Source organism: Anabrus simplex, chromosome 1 (assembly GCF_040414725.1).
Source record: "Anabrus simplex isolate iqAnaSimp1 chromosome 1, ASM4041472v1, whole genome shotgun sequence".
Taxonomy (NCBI): Eukaryota; Metazoa; Arthropoda; class Insecta; order Orthoptera; family Tettigoniidae; genus Anabrus; species Anabrus simplex.
Window position 1 is genome coordinate 691252355 of NC_090265.1, and position 18757 is coordinate 691271111.

The window sequence follows — 18757 nt, forward strand, 5'->3', positions numbered from 1 at the left end:
AATTATTTCCTTTGCTTAACACTACGGCGTACAATATTATAGGCTGAGCTTACTACTAGCTGAACATTTAAACACCGTCATATGCAACTTCGCACGTACCTTCAGAATTTCAAAATTTTACACTATTACTTATAGTAGATTGGGTGGTCCAATTACTATTATCTTAGCATTGTAAATAGGCCTACAGCACGTTCGTATACAAATTCACACATACCTTAAATAATTCAGATGCTTTAATATTAAAATTTACAGTGGGTTGTGCGCTTCACTAAAGTATGACACAATCACATAGAAATTTGTACACAATTTACAGAATGCTCAAGTCTATTCTTGAAGCCTCTTACATTTTTGGGAAAAGTCTCTAAGAACTGCAGGTAATGCATTCCAATAATCAACTCCCCGATTTACAAATAAATATTTACCATAGTTAGTTTTCTGCGATGAACCTTTTACTTTAGGCGGATGATCTCTCCTGCTTATGTAACAGGACTTTTCTAGTCGACTGTACAACTCTCCTGAAGCTGGCTTATTCGTGCAGGCATTATACATGGAATACGAACTACAGTTCAAAAATAGACATTCACTTGCGCAAAGACATTCTGGTTTCACCGCAGTATGTTAGTGCCTTATTTTAAGAATTTTTAATCATTTCTTGTGTAAATTCTTAGTGTAAAATATCATGTAACAATCTGCACTTCCAAGTCGAGTAGCTTCTTTGTAAGTTGGAGGTTCTCTTTTCTTCTGCCTTGGAAGTAGAATAGGACCACTACGCTGATTCATCAAAAGAGGCTACTTTTGTGGTGAGAGAAGAAGTTATACATTGTATACTTCCTCTTCCTGCTCCCGTTTTATCTTACGGAGAAAAACCACATTTGTGGCAACAGTCACAGTGTGAGGAAAAGAAGTCTTCTATAATTATGTAACACACTTCCCCTCGTGGAGCACCGAAATTCGGTTCATTACTTGAAGTGAAGCCCGGGATATGATGGACGTCACCTTCTCTTTGCTTTTAGACTAGCAAACGCTGTTTGGTGATAGCAATACGTTTCTTCGTAAGTTATACAGTTTCTGCAGGAGATTTGCTTATCCCTACAGCATAGATCTCTCAATTTCCTTGTTAACGACTCAGATGTTAAGCAGTATCACTCCTCGACAGAAACCAGATTAATGACTGTCTACAGTCAGCTCTGCTGTGACCAAGAGCATGTCAGTGACAATCCTGTGGAGTAATTTAAAAGCTTGCCGGTCCTGAAGCCGGCTCACTTGTCATGTCTCCAGTTTTGCACAGGAGCACTTAGTTTTGTCCAGTCTCACTGCTCCCTGTCAGTGGCTAAACAGTTAAAACGTAAGACTTGAAAACATTGTGTCCCCAGCTTGAGAATACCCTCGCTGCGCGGACAACGATTGTAAACACAGCCGGCAAGTTAGGCTCCAAAAGAGTGCCAGTCGTTAACGAGGAAATTGCAAGGACTATAGTAGTTTTAAAGTGGACCGGTATTGGACCAGCACTCATCGGAAATTTATCCGGTATAGCATACCAGTACGTCTAAATATTACACAGTTCTAGCCCTTCAGGAAAGCAACTCAATGTTGAAGACATCCTAGGGATATGAACTACCAGTTTTAGGTAAATAAAATATAATAAAGTATGAGAATATATTCTTTATTTATTCCTAAAAATTATAATCCTTTTCTTAACTATAACTATCCGGTCGATTCGATTAGCATTTTGAATTTACGAGCGCTAATGTGAGTCAATGCATTTTTTCACTTAAGCACCACTACGAGCGCTAAGGTAAGTCAATGCAGAGTTTCACTTAAGTCCTTATAACCACATTCGCAGTTCTTTTGCGTAAATTTACCGACACTAGGTTGACGTATTTGAACGCCTTCAAATACCAGCGGACTGAACCGAATCGAACCTGCCAAGTTGGAGTCAGAAGGCCAGCGATTCAACCATGCAGCCCCGCAAAATTTGGTTCGCTTTAATGGTTAATACTAATGTTGTGCTGTAGAAGTTAACCACCCTTAGTCCTTCAGCACTTGAAAATTTCCCTTTCCTTCTCAACAAGCCTACTATTACTACGTCTAGGGTGAAGGGGCAAAAACTACACTTAAAATAAAAGAGACAGAGCATACGAGAAACTGTGGACCAGTGTTGTCAACCCTAGTGACAAGTCACAATATCTGCCTGATTCTGCTTCTCCTTTGACGATGAAATTCTCTCCATAGCGACGGGTGATATCTCTAGTGATTTTGATATTTAGATAGTGACAGTTCTGGAGGATTTCGGCTTTTGTTAGGTTTTCAAGAAAATGACACTCAGCTCTCAACAAATAATTGCCTAAATGTGTAGACAGACGCATTTACGATTCGTCTGAGAAGGCGGTTACATTCCCTCATAAATTGGTTCTAGTGTTGCTCAACCTAAATATAGATAATAATGTGGACAAATCTTTCAAATAAATCTAATTTTGGACATGAAGATTATACAGATTTTAATCGTTTCAAAGAAGTAGCTGGGTTTAATTTGCACTTTCCATATCTTCCACATGCAATATTAAAAATGACAGACTGTTTACTCACCTTATAATATCAGGTGGGAACAAAAAGTCAGTTCGTATCACCATTAAGAACGCCTGGAAGGTATACAAAACCACCTAGGCATTCCAGTGTAAGGACACCTGTGTTATCACTCGTGGACGAACAAGTTGCCGGTTTAACACCTAGGTATTCCAGTGTAAGGACACCTGTGTTATGGCTGCTTCCCAGGCTGAATATTCTGCTGTGTGGATTGTGATGCGTTTTGCGTCACAGTTCAAGCAATACTTCAGTGTACAAATTGCATTGGAAGTACCGTGCCGCATTGTGTCTCGAAAATTGCCTGTGGTATGTTATTTCTCTGTTGCGATCCCTTGGTTTATTCCTAAAATGTTTCCTATTTCAGAAATTTAATGTCTTATGTTTCATATACGGCATGTAGACTTCTTCTTCTTTTTCTGCTTTGTGAATAGGTCACTTAGGATCATGCGGCGTCAACATTTGTTGAGCTTTCCTCCTTGCCCAATACTTCTTCCTTTTCATCGATTGTTGTGATTTCTATTCCTCCATCCAGGTACGTCCTGTGGATTGCTTATCATCTTCCTCAAATCCCCTTGTGTGAACAATTTACCTGATTATGTTTCTATCATTCAGATGTAATCATCCTAATTCAGATAGGCCATTCTCTACTTACGAATATCATTTAGATCTCGTACGTTTGATTTGCACAAATTTTTGTATTCGACAAGTAAGTGAGGTGTTATTCATTCTTTCCGAATGGCTTGAAAATTGAATTTGTCGTAGTCTCATTGTATCAGTAAGTTTAGAAACTTTTAAAGGTATTTCCGAGTTTGGTTTGGGGTAATATATTCCAATTTTTAATTATGGGCCCTAAGATTCATCGTTTTTCATTTTTTAACCTCTAATTGTTCATCTAAATTGTTATGATGAAAATTGAGCGTTTCTGGAGCATAAAGAGCATCATGATTGATCACTGTTAAATAATTACGAATTTTACTGTTTCAGGACAAACAGTTTTTGTTATGAATATTCCTTGTGTGTTGAAAAGCAATTTCCATTCCCTCACTTTTTCAAGCTACCGATTTATGTTCATTACCATTTCCAGTGTCCGCCTCTTTGGTGTAGTGGTTAGTGAGATTAGCTGCCACCCCCAGAGGCCCGGGTTCGATTCCCGGCTCTGCCACGAAATTTGAAAAGTGGTACGAGGGCTGGAACGGGGTCCACTCAGCCTCGGGAGGTCTACTGCGTAGAGGTGGGTTCGATTCCCTCCTCAGCCATCCTGGAAGTGGTTTTCCGTGGTTTCCCACTTCTCCTCCAGGCAAATGCCGGGATGGTAATTAACTTAAGGCCACGGCCGCTTCCTTCCCTCTTCCTTGTCTATCCCTTCCAAACTCTCCCCCCACAAGACCCCTGTTCAGCATAGCAGGTGAGGCCGCCTGGGCGAGGTACTGGTCATCCTCCCCAGTTGTATCCCAGACCCAGAGTCTGAAGCTCCAGGACACTGCTCTTGAGGCGGTAGAGGTGGGATCCCTTGCTGAATCCGAGGGAAAAACCGAGCCTGGAGGATAAACCGATTACGAACGAACGAGCGAACGAACGAACCATTTCCATTGATCCATTAATCTAAGTACTTAGCATTATTTATATCTTAGCGACTTTTTCCGATATTTGGGCTGATTTTTCACGACTTGTAATTATGGTCTGTTGGTAACATTGTTTTTAAATTTCCAGACACAGTGTACAGCGAGTTCGTTGAACAATAGTTTACATTCATGTGGTTCATGATTAACAGAACATGCACATTATGTTAAATGTTCCTGCAGTCGATTCCTTTAAGTAGGCCCAGTTGTACAGGTTGGTCCAAGTGTCTCGCGACACTCACATAACTAACCAAACCAAACACCATGGTGCAACAGCCCCGAAGGACCGTGGCCTATCAAGCGATCGCTGTTCAACCCCAAGGCCTGCACATTTGGTCAGCACGAGGAATCCTCTCGGTCGTTATTCTTCGCTTTCTAGATAGGGGCCGCTATCTCACAGTGAGACAGCTCCCAAGTGGGATCCCGTAGGCTGAAATCCTCAAATCCAGGTAAAAGTTCCTGACATATCCGCGAATCGAACCCGGGGCCTTCGACTAAGATGGCGGTGGTGATGATTATTGTTTTAAGACGAAGTACAACTATGCAATCAACCTATTTATAACAGTAATCAGTGAGAAAAATTGGAAGGAATCGGACACTTAGAAAATGAAGGTATCGGCCAAAGAAAAACAAGGACCACGAAGGGGGTGCAAATGAAGGACAACCTCGCCCTGGCAGCCGAATACCCTCGTGGTTGGAAAAGAATTAGAGTTTACCAAGGAAGGTCGGATAGGATACATGAAGCTGAGGAGCCAGGCATAAGTAAGTGGAAATAATGCCAGGATTCATCTAAGGGCCCCGTGGTCTTCAACCCACGCTCCCAAGTTCAGAGTTCCTGCGTCCCTGGAGATCCTTTTAGTCGCCTCTTCAGACATGCAGGGGATACCGTGGGAGTTATTCTACCGCTCCCACCCCCAGAGGGTAGAGTTTCCCACAAATTGCAACTTATTAGTGTCTCCAGTGCAGGAGCAGCTTAGATATTACTACTTCAACTAAAAATATTTTCATTCCTCCCCTGAAGCGGGAGGCGGGCCTCTTAGACGGTGAAGCCGTCTCTCAGGCCGGGAGGTTTGTTACGGTGAAGGAGATGCTCGGAGAAGGTGAGGGAGTCGGTGGCCGTGGCCTATACTAGGAGCTGTCCCAGCATTCGCCTTAGGGCAGGAGAATGGAAAACCACGGAAAAATATTCTCAGGACAGCCGACGGTTGGGGCCAGCCGTGAGGGCCTGCCCTGTCTCGTCTCCCGAATGCAGAGGCGTAGAGCCACGGTAGATGCAGAGCGGGTCTCGGCCCATAAGTGGCCACGGCTGGTCCGCGGTCCAACAGCGCTGCACTCTGACCTTAGATATTATGCTTCTGACTCTTTTCATGCAATTGTAGGTGACTACGCTCATGAGGGCTTGGAGGGAGTGTTTAGAATTATGCAAAGATTTTCCTCTGCGTTGGGAAGCCATTACATTATTTTCCTCGCAGGAAGATCACTCAAGATGTACTGTATGTCAACATATTTTTCCGGTGTTGTATGAGCCTTAGATTACACTCATATAAGAATATATTGAATATTGTGTTATAACCGTTCGTCCTTTTATTTTTCACACACCAAGCTCGATAGCTGCAGTCGCTTAAGTGCGGCCAGTATCCAGTATTCGGGAGATAGTAGGTTCGAACCCCACTGTCGGCAGCCCTGAAAATGGTTTTTTCCGTGGTTTCCCATTTTCACACCAGGCAAATGCTGGGGCTGTACCTTAATTAAGGACACGACCGCTTCCTTCCCACTCCTAGCCCTTCCCTGTCCCATCGTCGCCATAAGACCTATCTGTGTCGGTGCGACGTAAAGCAACTAGCAATACACACACACATATATATATATATATATTGTGCCCTTTTAAAGGCACCCAAATGCGGTGGTCTTCTTTCTTGATATGTGCGCCGGCTGCTCCTGAAAATAATGACATTTTAAAATACCTACCGCCTCATGTAGACTCTTCTTCCTCAAGGGTGGTGCGTCCTTCGATCCCTCGGGTTGATGGGCCACACGTCGATCGGAGGGTGAGGAAATGAAAGATGGGGTAAACTAAACTATTAAATGACGGTACCCAAAGACTGAATTAAAATTGAAATAAATAAAATGGTTTATTTAACAAAAATTTTGCAAAGTGAAAAATGAAAGTAAACTGGTGTAAAGTAAAATGGTGTGAAATGAAATTAAAATTAAAACAATTAAAGGATCTGCATTACAATAAATTAATTATCTGCCTTAATAGATTTTGACTGAAGGTCGATTAAATTTAAATATACTGGAGTACATCGAACCACTGTCTCCATGACGATGACATGACCACATTTAAAACTGGGCAGAAATACAGTCTCATTTGAATGAATGATTTATAATACCTTGGAAAATGTCATCTCACAATAAATTCAGTAATTAATTAATTAATTTATTAATTCATCCAATTGACATTGACTTTAAGGTGTCTATCAAATATTTAACCCATGTTTAAGTTCATTTGGGAAGCACCCAACTCTAAAATAATAATAAAATACACTAACCATGTGTAATAATAAACGAAAAAGAGAGAAAAACAAAACAAAACAATCATGAACATGGTACATTATCCGTTATATAACCTTTGCCACATATTTAAACTACTCGTGGCTGAAAACAAGATAATTTATTGAACTGAACACCTGAGTGCTACCACCACTCCTTTAGTTTGTTAAAACTTATTTACTTAACTGTGATAGTCTGGACGCTTAAAATACTTAAATTAATTAGGCCAAGTGCCTCAGGTTTACATCTCAAATGAAAGCGATGCCTTTACATCGTTAACTTTACCTAGTTTGCCGCTGTCTGCGTTTTCATTGTGCATGCATATTTGTGTGGTACCAACTCTAGATGGAGGCAGATTTCATCTTATTTATATAAGTCATCTGCGGCACTTGTGATACAACTACTTACTAAAGATCGCTTCATTTGCCTAACTGAAATGTAGTGGATTTCTAAGGCTTGGTGATTATTGACTGTCTTTTGGTATGAGCATACCACTACTATAGTTTTGACTATGAACTAATCGATGATCTCTTACCCTAACACATGAAATCTTATTTACTGCTCCTAAGAAATACTGAAATTAAAATAACCTGACTACACCTATTTAATTTTATTAACAGACATTAAATCAAACACAATTCACGTATCAGATTTTAAAATAATACAGTGACATAATATATACAAAGAAATTATATAATAATAAAAATCTAGATCCCAAAAAAATCGCTGCCTAATAAAATTTAAAATAAAAATGCGCAATATCGCAATATAAAATATTACCCTGATTCAAGTAGCAAAATTATGTGAATTTGATGGCAATCTTCTAACCTCAGACTAAAATGTCAGGACATGACCTTATTCAATCTTTACGGACAATAATTATTGGTATTACATGTCATCAATGATTATACTTGACTGTCGAAACACGCATTGATCAGTCGGTCTGTTCACAATTTATCTTGGGCTCTCAATTGCATATTTTCCGAGCATTTATTTTCCCTGGAAACTATTTGAAGCAATACAGGCTTTCCGCCTACAACCATAACACATGTCGTCGCATATTTAACACTCTCGGTTAAATTATTCATCTCTCAATTCTATTTATTCATCAATATTCTCGACGTAGTAATTCATAATACGGCCTCGCTCGTATCCGGCGGGCGAAATAACTGTGTCGTTCACGCATCCATTTATACGACATTATTAATGACATGGTCCAAATATCACATTTTCCATTTCTCAACACAGAACATCAGGGATATTATTATTACTTTACTCGTTATTTTGATCATCCACCGTTTCACATATTATGAAATATCAGAGCTAACTTATCAATGGCTTCCTGTCACTAATTAATTAACTGAAATAACGAGATTGCCTCTCAAAAACACGGCGATCGAAATGTGTAACCACGTTACATAAAGAAATTAACTTTCGTGTATCAGCCAGATCGTCGCGAAATACAAAGTATGAGAGCTACCGGAAACGGTCGTTTGAATAATGATTACAGAACATGAAATAATAAACCTAATGCGCTAATAGCAAAATAAACATTTAAACTAACATGGCAGCATCCACAAAATCAAAGCGTCAACAAAATAACACTCATTACCACAATTATTATTATTATCATCACTTTAAAAATCGGCACTACACCGTATGTAAATTTCTTAGTAAAATAGGATTCTCATATGTCAAAATGACTTACTTTAAAAGAAAACTACATAAGTAACACTCGCTAACACTTATTTATTATTATTATTATTATTATTATTATTATTCTAGTTTTATATAATTGCCATAATTATGACACTATTTCATTTATATTCCGAGTCGCCAAATATAATTGTCGTAGTTTCACGTTTAACGCAAAATAAAAATGATATCAAACTATAATTAATACCATCCGATCCGTGAATTATTTACAATCCTATCTAAAATTCTAAACTACATTTTTGATCATCGATTGTTCATAGCCCTACATCTTTACATATTTACATTTTGCTCATTTACCTTATTTGTGCTGGAGGCAGATCAGATCATCCTCCGGACTCCGTCATGATGAATTTAGTACGTCATCTTCAAGCTGATGAGGTTATCCAAGAGGTCACACACGCAAACTTGATGCATTTTTACAATATCGTTGCACACGTCCATATTTATATTAGCACTCGCATTTTAACACTCCTACGAAGAATATTCAATGACACTGCATTGAACACCTGACGTGAAGTCGAAAGTCTGGACTCCGCTACCTGCCTGCTGTCGTCTCTCTCTCACCCCTCTTTGTTTGTGTAAAGGATTATTGGTTATTCACCTTCTCTGACCATAACACTGGACTCAAGGTCTTAGTGCGGCAGCATTCCAATTGTGAAAACAAAGTTTTCTCCCTGTAACTGGCTTGACTAATTCTGCTCCCAAATATCTCACTTGCAATAATAGCTCTATGAGAGTGTGGAAAACTTTAAATGTAATGTTCCCGATGATGTGGAGAATTTTATAATAATCGTCCTCCAAAATATGGCTTTTCCACGAAATATACAAGATACACGTGAACTAGGGAAAATGTTATGCAGCTACATGTGACGAAGAGATTCATTGTTCATTCCGGTCCTAGCATGTTATAAATTCATTCAAGGCAAGTGTTGAAAATATAACTACCATTGTCACTTGTTAATTTAATTGCCTGATTATCTCTGCATAAACTATAGTAGAATAAAAGTTTGTCAACGTGTTCATTTCGGCTAAGATATTACTCACACAAATAAATACATTACTCACTCGGATGTCAACTACTGTATAAGACACTGAAGATTCTTACAAGACTGCGAATTCTCACAAGACTGCGATTCACCACAAGACTGAGAATTCCGACGAGACTGAAGATTTCCTACGAGACTGAGATTTACCACACTGATGCTGTCGGTTTTGTAAACAGTCCTCCCCCCACTTCGAAAATAGTTCTGTGGAAGGGATGTGGCGTAATAATCCTGCACTTGGGACCGATTTATCATGTGTCCGTAGGTTAGAAATTTAGGAAATGTGCTCAAAACATTCCTAGTTTTGGTCCGATTTATGTGTTACATTGCGTTATGAGAAACGATCACAGGTTAATTCATACGACGGCGCGCGTCACTGGCTCTATTTTCTGTCAGAGTATGGCGCCTTCCCGCCATGACTGTTCACTTCCTGGGCGATACCACTCTTCCATGTAAAGTTGAAAATTTCTTATTTAACCACTGATTAACCACACATTTGCACTGATAAATCCTTAAATATTGCTTGGAAGTCAGGACACAATATTTCACAGCTACTCCGAGCACCAAATCGCGAAATACTAGTTGTAGATTCCCGCTATGACAAGACATTAAAATTTGCAATTTTGTGATTGGCTGAGACGTTCGCGCTCTTAGTAGTTTGGGTTCTTCCATTTTCTGCTAAGGGATGACGGGTATTATTCGTGTCTCACTCGCTCTTCTAGGCAGGGCAAATTTCTACGTGCGGATTCACGTGGGAACTGGATAGAAAGTTTCCACTTCTCGTCGGCATCATAAAACGTAATTGGACGTACCACTCAGGCTAGCTACTTCCTGTTCGTGCCTTAAGACGTATTCTGTGGATATATTTTCAGCCTGAACGGCGCCTGGCTGTTGCTTTGTGAGACTGCAAGCTTTTCCCAGCCTACTGCTGTATTCCCATATGCGAATTATTAAGCATTTAATTTATGCATTAATTATGCACATTCGCTTATGGGTGCAATATATATATATATTTCACACACACCTACAAAATTTCAAATTACATTTATAATAACGTTTTTCTCGTATTCATTATAGTAACGCTTCTGTTGCCTCTTACGGCACATGTTTAAGCCTTCGAAGTCTCGGCTAATCATAACCTATAATAATGTCAACCGTGTGTGACAAAACACAATTATAACCGTTGGTCGCTTTATGTAAAGAAGTTAAACGCTCACAGCCAAATACGTTCAGAAATATCACGGAGAAGTGTTAATTTTTGCCTTTAAGAATTGTTTCGTTACAACCGTTGGAAATGTGTTCGTGAAACGGGGGATTTCTAAACGAAGTGATTAATTAATAACAGTTGCTAATTTTTTTTTAACACTTTCAACACTATGCCCGTACGGAATGCGGGCGCACTGCTTTCCTGGTTGTGGACGGCGCCCGTAAAACATACGGGCGTGATATCTGTGCGTGTTTATAGGCAGCTGCAAGTATCGTATGCGGTTCCCGTCCCTTGCTTCGAGGTAGTAGTGTCCACTAAATTGCAGCAGTTATCGGGAATTTCTAACCTAAACGATAAAAACGGTAATTTATGCTTACCGCGACCTCTAGCGAAGCACTCGATGTGCCGAGTGCTGAGCGAACCAAATCTTTCGCGTTGTGAGCTGTGTTACTGAACAAACATGTCCTCAAGCCGGCTCAGTGATATCTTGAATATTATATAGGAAGCAGCAGGGGCGAAGCGTCAGGGGAGACAGGGTAGACAGCGTGTACCCTTAACATTCTGTGAACGAAATACTGTATAGTTAATTCAATTATTTTTGGAACATTAATTATTTCTACATTCATGACATTACCGTATTCCTCGCTTTACTAATTTTCGTCTCACTTCGGCAATGTTAGGGCTTGCGCCAGTTACACGAAGCACGTAGGCGAAAGTAGACGCTGTCCATTCTGTGTATGATCCCTTTGATTTTCAAAGCTTTCAGATAGAGCAATACTAACGCTATCTGTAGGTGCTGACTGTGGAACTATGACTTTCCTATAGCGAGATTTCTCCGCCCAGTAGACAGACTTGCCAGCGTCTCTTCTTGCTCTCATTGGCTAGTATTTGGATCTTAGGTATAAAGGTGCTCTTATTGCCTACCCTCTCAGACATACTTTTAATGTAGTTAATTTGAATTTATTTTATTATAAGACAGGTCCAAAAATACAATAATAATATTCAAATACGAAATACAGCAAACTTACACCTAATAAATCAATGACAGCATGAAAACCCTTCAAGTACATGCATTTTCTTGCCCGCCAATATTAGTTAAGATATTATATCCCCCACAACTATTGGTTTACATTCTTAATAATGAACTCCAGAGTGTGAAATGAGTGACTCAGGGGGTTGAAGCGCTGGCCTTCTAACCCCAACTTGGCCGGTTCGATCCTTGCTCAGTAGGGTCGCATTTGAAGGTGCTCAAATACGTCAGCCTCGTGTCGGTAGATTTACTGGCACGTAAAAGAACTCCTGAGGGACTAAATTCCGGCACCTAGGCGTCTCCGCGAAAACCGTAAAAGAGTAGTTCGTGGGACGTAAAGCAAATAGCATTATTATTATTGTGCATACGAAAAGAACAAAATTGCTTAACTAGATGCCGTATATTCCGTTAACGTCAGTTTCTAGTGAACGCGCTATGAGTGCCTTGAAACGAATTAAAACCTATTTAAGGAATTCAGTGACCAACCAGAGACTGTCTAACTTGGAAACTCTAGCTATGTATAGGGAATGAACTGCTGTGGCATCTTAGCAATTCGCCTGACTTCAAGACGAGGGTAATAGATATATTTGATGAAATGAAGGACAGGCGGATTGAACTCATTTACAAGAATATTGTTTAAAGTGACTTGTACGAAAATTTATTTATTTATTTATTTATTTATTTATTTATTATTTCTCTTATTAAATCTACATAGCATTTTTTTCATTCTAAAAGTATGCTGTTATTTGACAGCTCCCGCTGCCCATTTAGTCTATATTTAAAAATAAAACGAGTGCATGTAGGGTTATAGGTTGTTATAGGATTTGTCTTAGTCTCAGCCATTATTATAATATTGAATATAAGTAGATCTGTATGCATCGAAAGCAAAATTCCATATATAATATGATTAAAATAGTTTAAATAAAAAAATCTGTCTCCCTGTTTAGTTCACGCTTCGCCACTGGGAAGCAGCGGGTTCAGAAATAGGTGAAATTGATGAAGACTCTGCTTACGAACCATATAACATATCATGTGACTCTTCGGGTAAGATTTTTAATTCGTTACGTCACTTTCGAGCGCAAGATTTTTAGCTGCATTATTTTACTCCCAATACAAACGATAGAAATACTCCAGAAATTCGGGCTTACTTTTTTGTTTAGACGAAGAGGCGCAAGTTGATCATTCACCTCTAACGCGAAAAAAAAAGAAGTAGATGTTGGTGCAAGGAGTGCAAGGTTGGACTGTGCGTAGCCCAATGTATTCAGGTATACTATACCAAAATAAACTGTTCCTAAATAGGTAAATGTATACTATGTATGTTCAGTCCGTCAGCGATGCCGCTGGTGGGATCCTCAACAGCTTCTGCCATCAGCTGTCATAGATGGCCTAGGCTTCACTGAAGAGGTATACTAGGGAAATGAGGAGTGAGGTAGTTTCCCGTTGCTTTCCTCACCGAACCAGAAGTTGCTATTACATATCAGTCTGCCATGCCCACTGAAATGCATACACCAACCGACCCTATGAGCAACATTTTCACACCATTCATAGCAGGGACTGGCTGCATAAGGATTGGCAAGGATAAGACAGAGACAGATCTATGAAAGTAACAAAATTGCTCTAGCCTATACCAGAAGACATAGTGCACTGTAAACACTAGGTCCTGCCAGCAAAGGCATAAATAGGTAAATACTGTATTTAAAATGTAATTGTGTTCATTTGTGGCTTAAAAAGCCGCGTTAAATGATCCATTTTTATTGTTTTGGCAGGCTTATTGGTAAACCTATGTTTTCTCTATGTTTTTCATAAGAATAGTATAATTAAAATATTTTAGATATATACTTGCTGATTAACATCTTCGTTTTGGATGGCTGACAACTTCATACGATACAAAAATCAGGTATGTACTATGTTATGCTGTTGTGTAATAATGTAATAAAATTCAGGGAAAAGACCCAGTTCATTACCAGGGTCCATGTTAAAATATGGTAGTGCTGAATGTGTTTTACAGTAAAAAGCAACACAGAATTCAAGAAACCGACCATAAAATGATTCATGAGAGGGGAATGATGGGGCTGTACCATAACAAAGTCCTTGGTCTGGTCAGTACCTTCCCAGTTTTAGCCTCTTTTCACCACCCTTCTTCGGTGGAAACCTGGAAGTGTTAGAGCAATGTTAAGCAATTAAAAGGAAAGTAAGTTTGTGAGCTTGGGACTTACTTAACCTTCTCTTGCGTCAGACATGGAGCTAAACCCTAATATTTACAGTAATTAAATTTCAGAACCTCAACCGTCACCAACATGATGTTACGTAACGACCGGCCGGAAAGGATGTGTGCGTGTCTGATAAATGATGTACCCAGTTTGGATGGAGATTTGTTGACATTGTGGAGTTACGTTTGTAAATATGAAGAGGACATCCCCCCCCCCACTTTCAGTTAAAGGAAGAAGGGAATAGAAATACGTTAGTGCATGGAGACTTATTCCTGGAAGGGCAAGGCCACTATCCTAACTTTAACGGGAATCTGCGTACATCGAGGAGAGGGTGGATGTAAACTTGAAGTGGGTAATCACAAATAAAGCTTCCTTGAAGGATACTGATAAGTCACTGAACATATGGCTGCGAGGTTTGGTTCACGCAGTTATCAGCTTGCATTCGGGAGATAGTGGGTTTGAACCCCACTGTCTGCAGTCCTGAAGAGGGTTTTTCCGTTGTTTCCTATACTAACACCAGGCAAATGCCGGGGCAGTACCTTAATTAAGGCCACGGCCACTTCGTTCACACTCCTAGCCATTTTCTGTTCCATCGTCTTCATTAGACCTATGTGTCTTGGTGCGACGTGAAGGAAACTGCAAAAATAATAATAATTTATTAGACTTATGCCTTTTTTGACGCCTAATTTGTGTTAATAGGGGATGGTTGCCTAGTTGTACTTCCTCTTAAGGGGACAGACTGGAGATAAATATATATTTTTACCTAATGCATGCATTTTCATGAAACTTTGAATGTCGCCTAAATAAAAGTAGGGATATCACAAAAATGCATTTCATATACACAGTTGACAGTTTTCCAAATAAATTGAAAATAATTTTTGAAAATTTTAATTGTATTTTTTTTCCATGAAATATAATTGAGATGTTAATGAAAAATTTGAATTAGGTAGATAATGCTTCTTTAAAAGCAATGTGTATTAATTTTTCTGTACACACCTATAAGGAGATTATTTTACTGATACAGCTGCGATCCATTTGATAGAATATTATGGGAGAAGAATGGGAATAATATGATAAATTATAATTGGTGGGAAAATGAAAGCAAAAACGGCACCACGCCCATTTCTGTTGTGTGCAGACTGGCGAACAAAGTGATGAATTGTTTGACTTCAACGGAATAACTCCTTTGACAAGAGAGAAACTCAATCCTTTCAATTTAAGCCATAAAAATTTCTTCCCCAAAAATAACCAATATATCGATTTTTATCCCCTTCAAACGATAATTATCGCCACAAACGTAAAATACCCGTGGACTGAGCAGAGGTCGAACCTGCGAAAATGGGCTCAAAAATCCAGCGCTATACAGTCTGAGTCATGCAACTCAAAAGCTTCCCTCCGTAGGGTAATGGTTAGCGTTTTAGCTGATTTCTTTGGAACCCAGGGTTCTATTCCCGGTGTTATCAAAGAGTTAAGATTTGTGGGAGAGTTGCCATGGGGTTAAAATGGTATAAGCAGCTCACCTTCCTTGAGGGTGTGCCTCAAAAGAGCTGCACTACCACGGGGCGAGGACACGAATTTACTTTTGTCCTGCTCTATTGCCGAATGGTCAGCGAAGTGGACTTCAGTTTAGAGGGATCTGTGTTCGATTCCTGGCCCGGTGCCGGAGTTAAATCTTCCATCCAATAACACGCGGTTTTCTATGCCTCTCACTCTCGTCGGAAGGTCTGCCTTGCAAGGCTTGCAGCAGGCTAGAAATAGACACAATTAACCCTCTATTCTTCTCCTCAAACCAGAGTTTCGTGGTCTTGCAGCTTCCTTCTTTTTATACCCAAACTCTTCACGCGAACAATCTAGAATGTCGCAGTAGATGACAATATATATATTTATTGAACGAATCAACGACTTCCCGCAATTACGGATTGATACAATGCACAAAGTAAAGCGTATCAGGTTACAGAATATTTTACCATATAGAAATGTAGCGGTAATATGGGTGTTTTAAGTTATGGAAGTCCTAAGAAATGAGATTTCAGGATGTGTACAGATTCACGTATGGTGATGGTAACTGTTCTTTCAATGCTGTTTATAGGCAGGTCGAACTTCTTCCAGAATTCTATGAACAAGGCATGCATTGTGCCACGAGCACCAAACATTTCTACTTCATTCAGCTAGTATTTATTTTTGTACAACGGTATGGTGGGCGCGTAGATGTTCTCATTTTCAAGATGAACTTCAGTAGACTGGCCGACATGGTGCTCGAATCGGATGGTCGGATCGATAATGAAGCCTTTCTTGTCGTTATCTTTAAAGGCAATTATGTCAATTCGTCTTGAACTCCCTGTCATAGACAACCTTGGACTTCTTCATGTACAGGGAAGTTTTTACCGCGGAGTTCTTCTGCAATCAGTTATCTGATGACGTTGGTCTCTCAGTACTTCGCCGTAGGGACAAGAACCCAGAAAGTGAGCCAGTGTTTCATTCTCTCCGACGCATCTGCGATAGAAGTTCCCGTCCTGAGTTCTACCCGGAATAGTTCGTACTGCGGAAACATTTGATTTCATCTTGATTGCCTCTCGCCATTCGCTACAAGAAAGTCCTTGGTGATGCCTAATCCAATTAGCGGATTTTTTGATTTGTAAGGTCGTAGTCTTTATTGGAGAATCGGTTAATATCTGTGATGTTGAGGGCCTGTAAATAACGCGTCGTTTTGGATGTTAGATCACGCATCTTTAAAAGGTAACTATAGATGGCTCGGTGAGGAGCGTTGAACGCGCTTATTTGTTGCTCTGTACTTCCCAGGTTGCTTTGAAAAGTTCGAGGCCTTTGAATCTTAAATCGGAATACAGAGCACTATCGGATGTATCCGTGGGTAACTGCAAAATTTCCTTTAGGGAGCTTCTTAACATTTTGTCAGCGGTTTTCAGGAAGCTAACCGGTACTTGACTTATTTATTCAGTTTGAAAAGCATACACAAGAATAGGTCTGACTGCTTTGTTCAAAACAATGAACTTTTGATCAGCTTTAATAAAGGTGCAAGATTTTTAAAGAAGAATTAGCATCAAAGGTGAGTTTTTGTTGAAAGTGACACCAAGATATCGAATTTCTTCTCTTTCTTTAATAGTACTAATCTCAAAATTTTCGTGAATATCTAGCACTCCGTCTACGAGCTTTCCATTCTCAATACATATGCCCACACATTTGTTAGCTTTTATCTGTAAACCGATTTCCTGGAACAACGTGATAGCAATGCGTGTCAACTCAAGAGCTGTTTCCTTATTTCTGCCAACAATGACTGTGTTATCGGCGAAACCCATAATACTAAAAGGGGGAAATTCTGCAGAAACTGATTTGCCATATACTTGTACTAAGTTTTCTGTAATCTCATCAAAAATTAAATATGTAGCCAGGCTATACAATACTGGCGATAATGGTGATCCCTGCATAAGTCCTCTTAACAAGTGAATTCGCTTCGTTTTACCCTTAGTAAGTTAGTTTCGATCTGTGTTGTATTATCAGTCTGCAGATTGATGATTAGTTCCTTCAGTTTAGATGGAAGTGTCTCAGGAGCTAGTGTTAGATTTAAGTGCTGATGTCCGATGTTGTCGAAGGCTTTTTATATGTCTAAAAACATCACGATAACATCTTGCTTATGTACCTTTGCTGTCTTGAGGAGTCCTCTGACAATGGAAGTATTTATAAGGCATCCTGGGTGATCGTTAAAGTCTCTTTGTTGTTCGCTGAAAGTTGCCAAGGAGAGCAAATGCTGATCTAATACCCTTTCAATATCACGTCTAATTACCAAACATATCGTTACCGGTCTCCAGTCTGACAGACATTCAACATCACCTTTCTTATGTATCAACACGGTTCTAGCACTCTTTAGACACTGGAGTATGTTGCCTGTTGAAAGCATTCGAGTCACAACGATTGCTATGATTTCGCATATCGTGTCGTCCCTGATGACTCGTACTAAGACACGGTCAGGACCATGAGCGGTATCTACTGAAATTCGACGTGTTGTTACGGAAATATATCTTTTGTTATTCTGGAACTGTACGTTTCATCTAGCTCTATACGGTCTACGTCACTGATTTTGGAGCAGTAATCATGCCTTATATTAGAATTTTCAATGGAAAATAAATCGGAGTGAGTAGGACATATTTTGTAAATATCGACATAGCAAGATTCGGATTATGAATTCAGTACCCTATGCACGGCTTTTCTTCTCTGATTATAGAACTGAAACTGAGTGAGCTGATAATCGTATTTACATTTTATTCCTTAGCGTTCTCTCTTTGTCGCACGTTGTGGATTTGAGGTCTTGCTATATGTTTTACCTTGATGTCCGAGACGTTATTTTCTCCTAGTTTCGTAATATTTCGTAGTAGGGTGTTCTGGACCAGGTAAGAGATGGATAGAGTTACTCAGAAGTTCAGACAACTCTCGCACGAGTGTGTGTCGAACTCGGAATCGTTTTCACTGGAGAAGTGAGTGAATTTGTTCTTCCATTCCTTTAATTCTGAATGGAAAGTAGTCTCCACTTGAACATTATATTGGTGCTCAGTGGGAATAATATCAACATCTGAATGAGATACGGGTTGACTGAAGTTGGTTAACAAGTTACTTCGATGTATTCGTGGATGAGAGTGACTAATGTGAATGTTCACACCATCTGCTAACTGAAAATATCCACCATAGTGAGGGCATTATGTTCTTCGTGTATCGGAATTATCTTCCGGCCTATTCGCAGTCTACTCGTTTTGTTCATCCTGTACATCTTTACTTTCTGGCTCAGA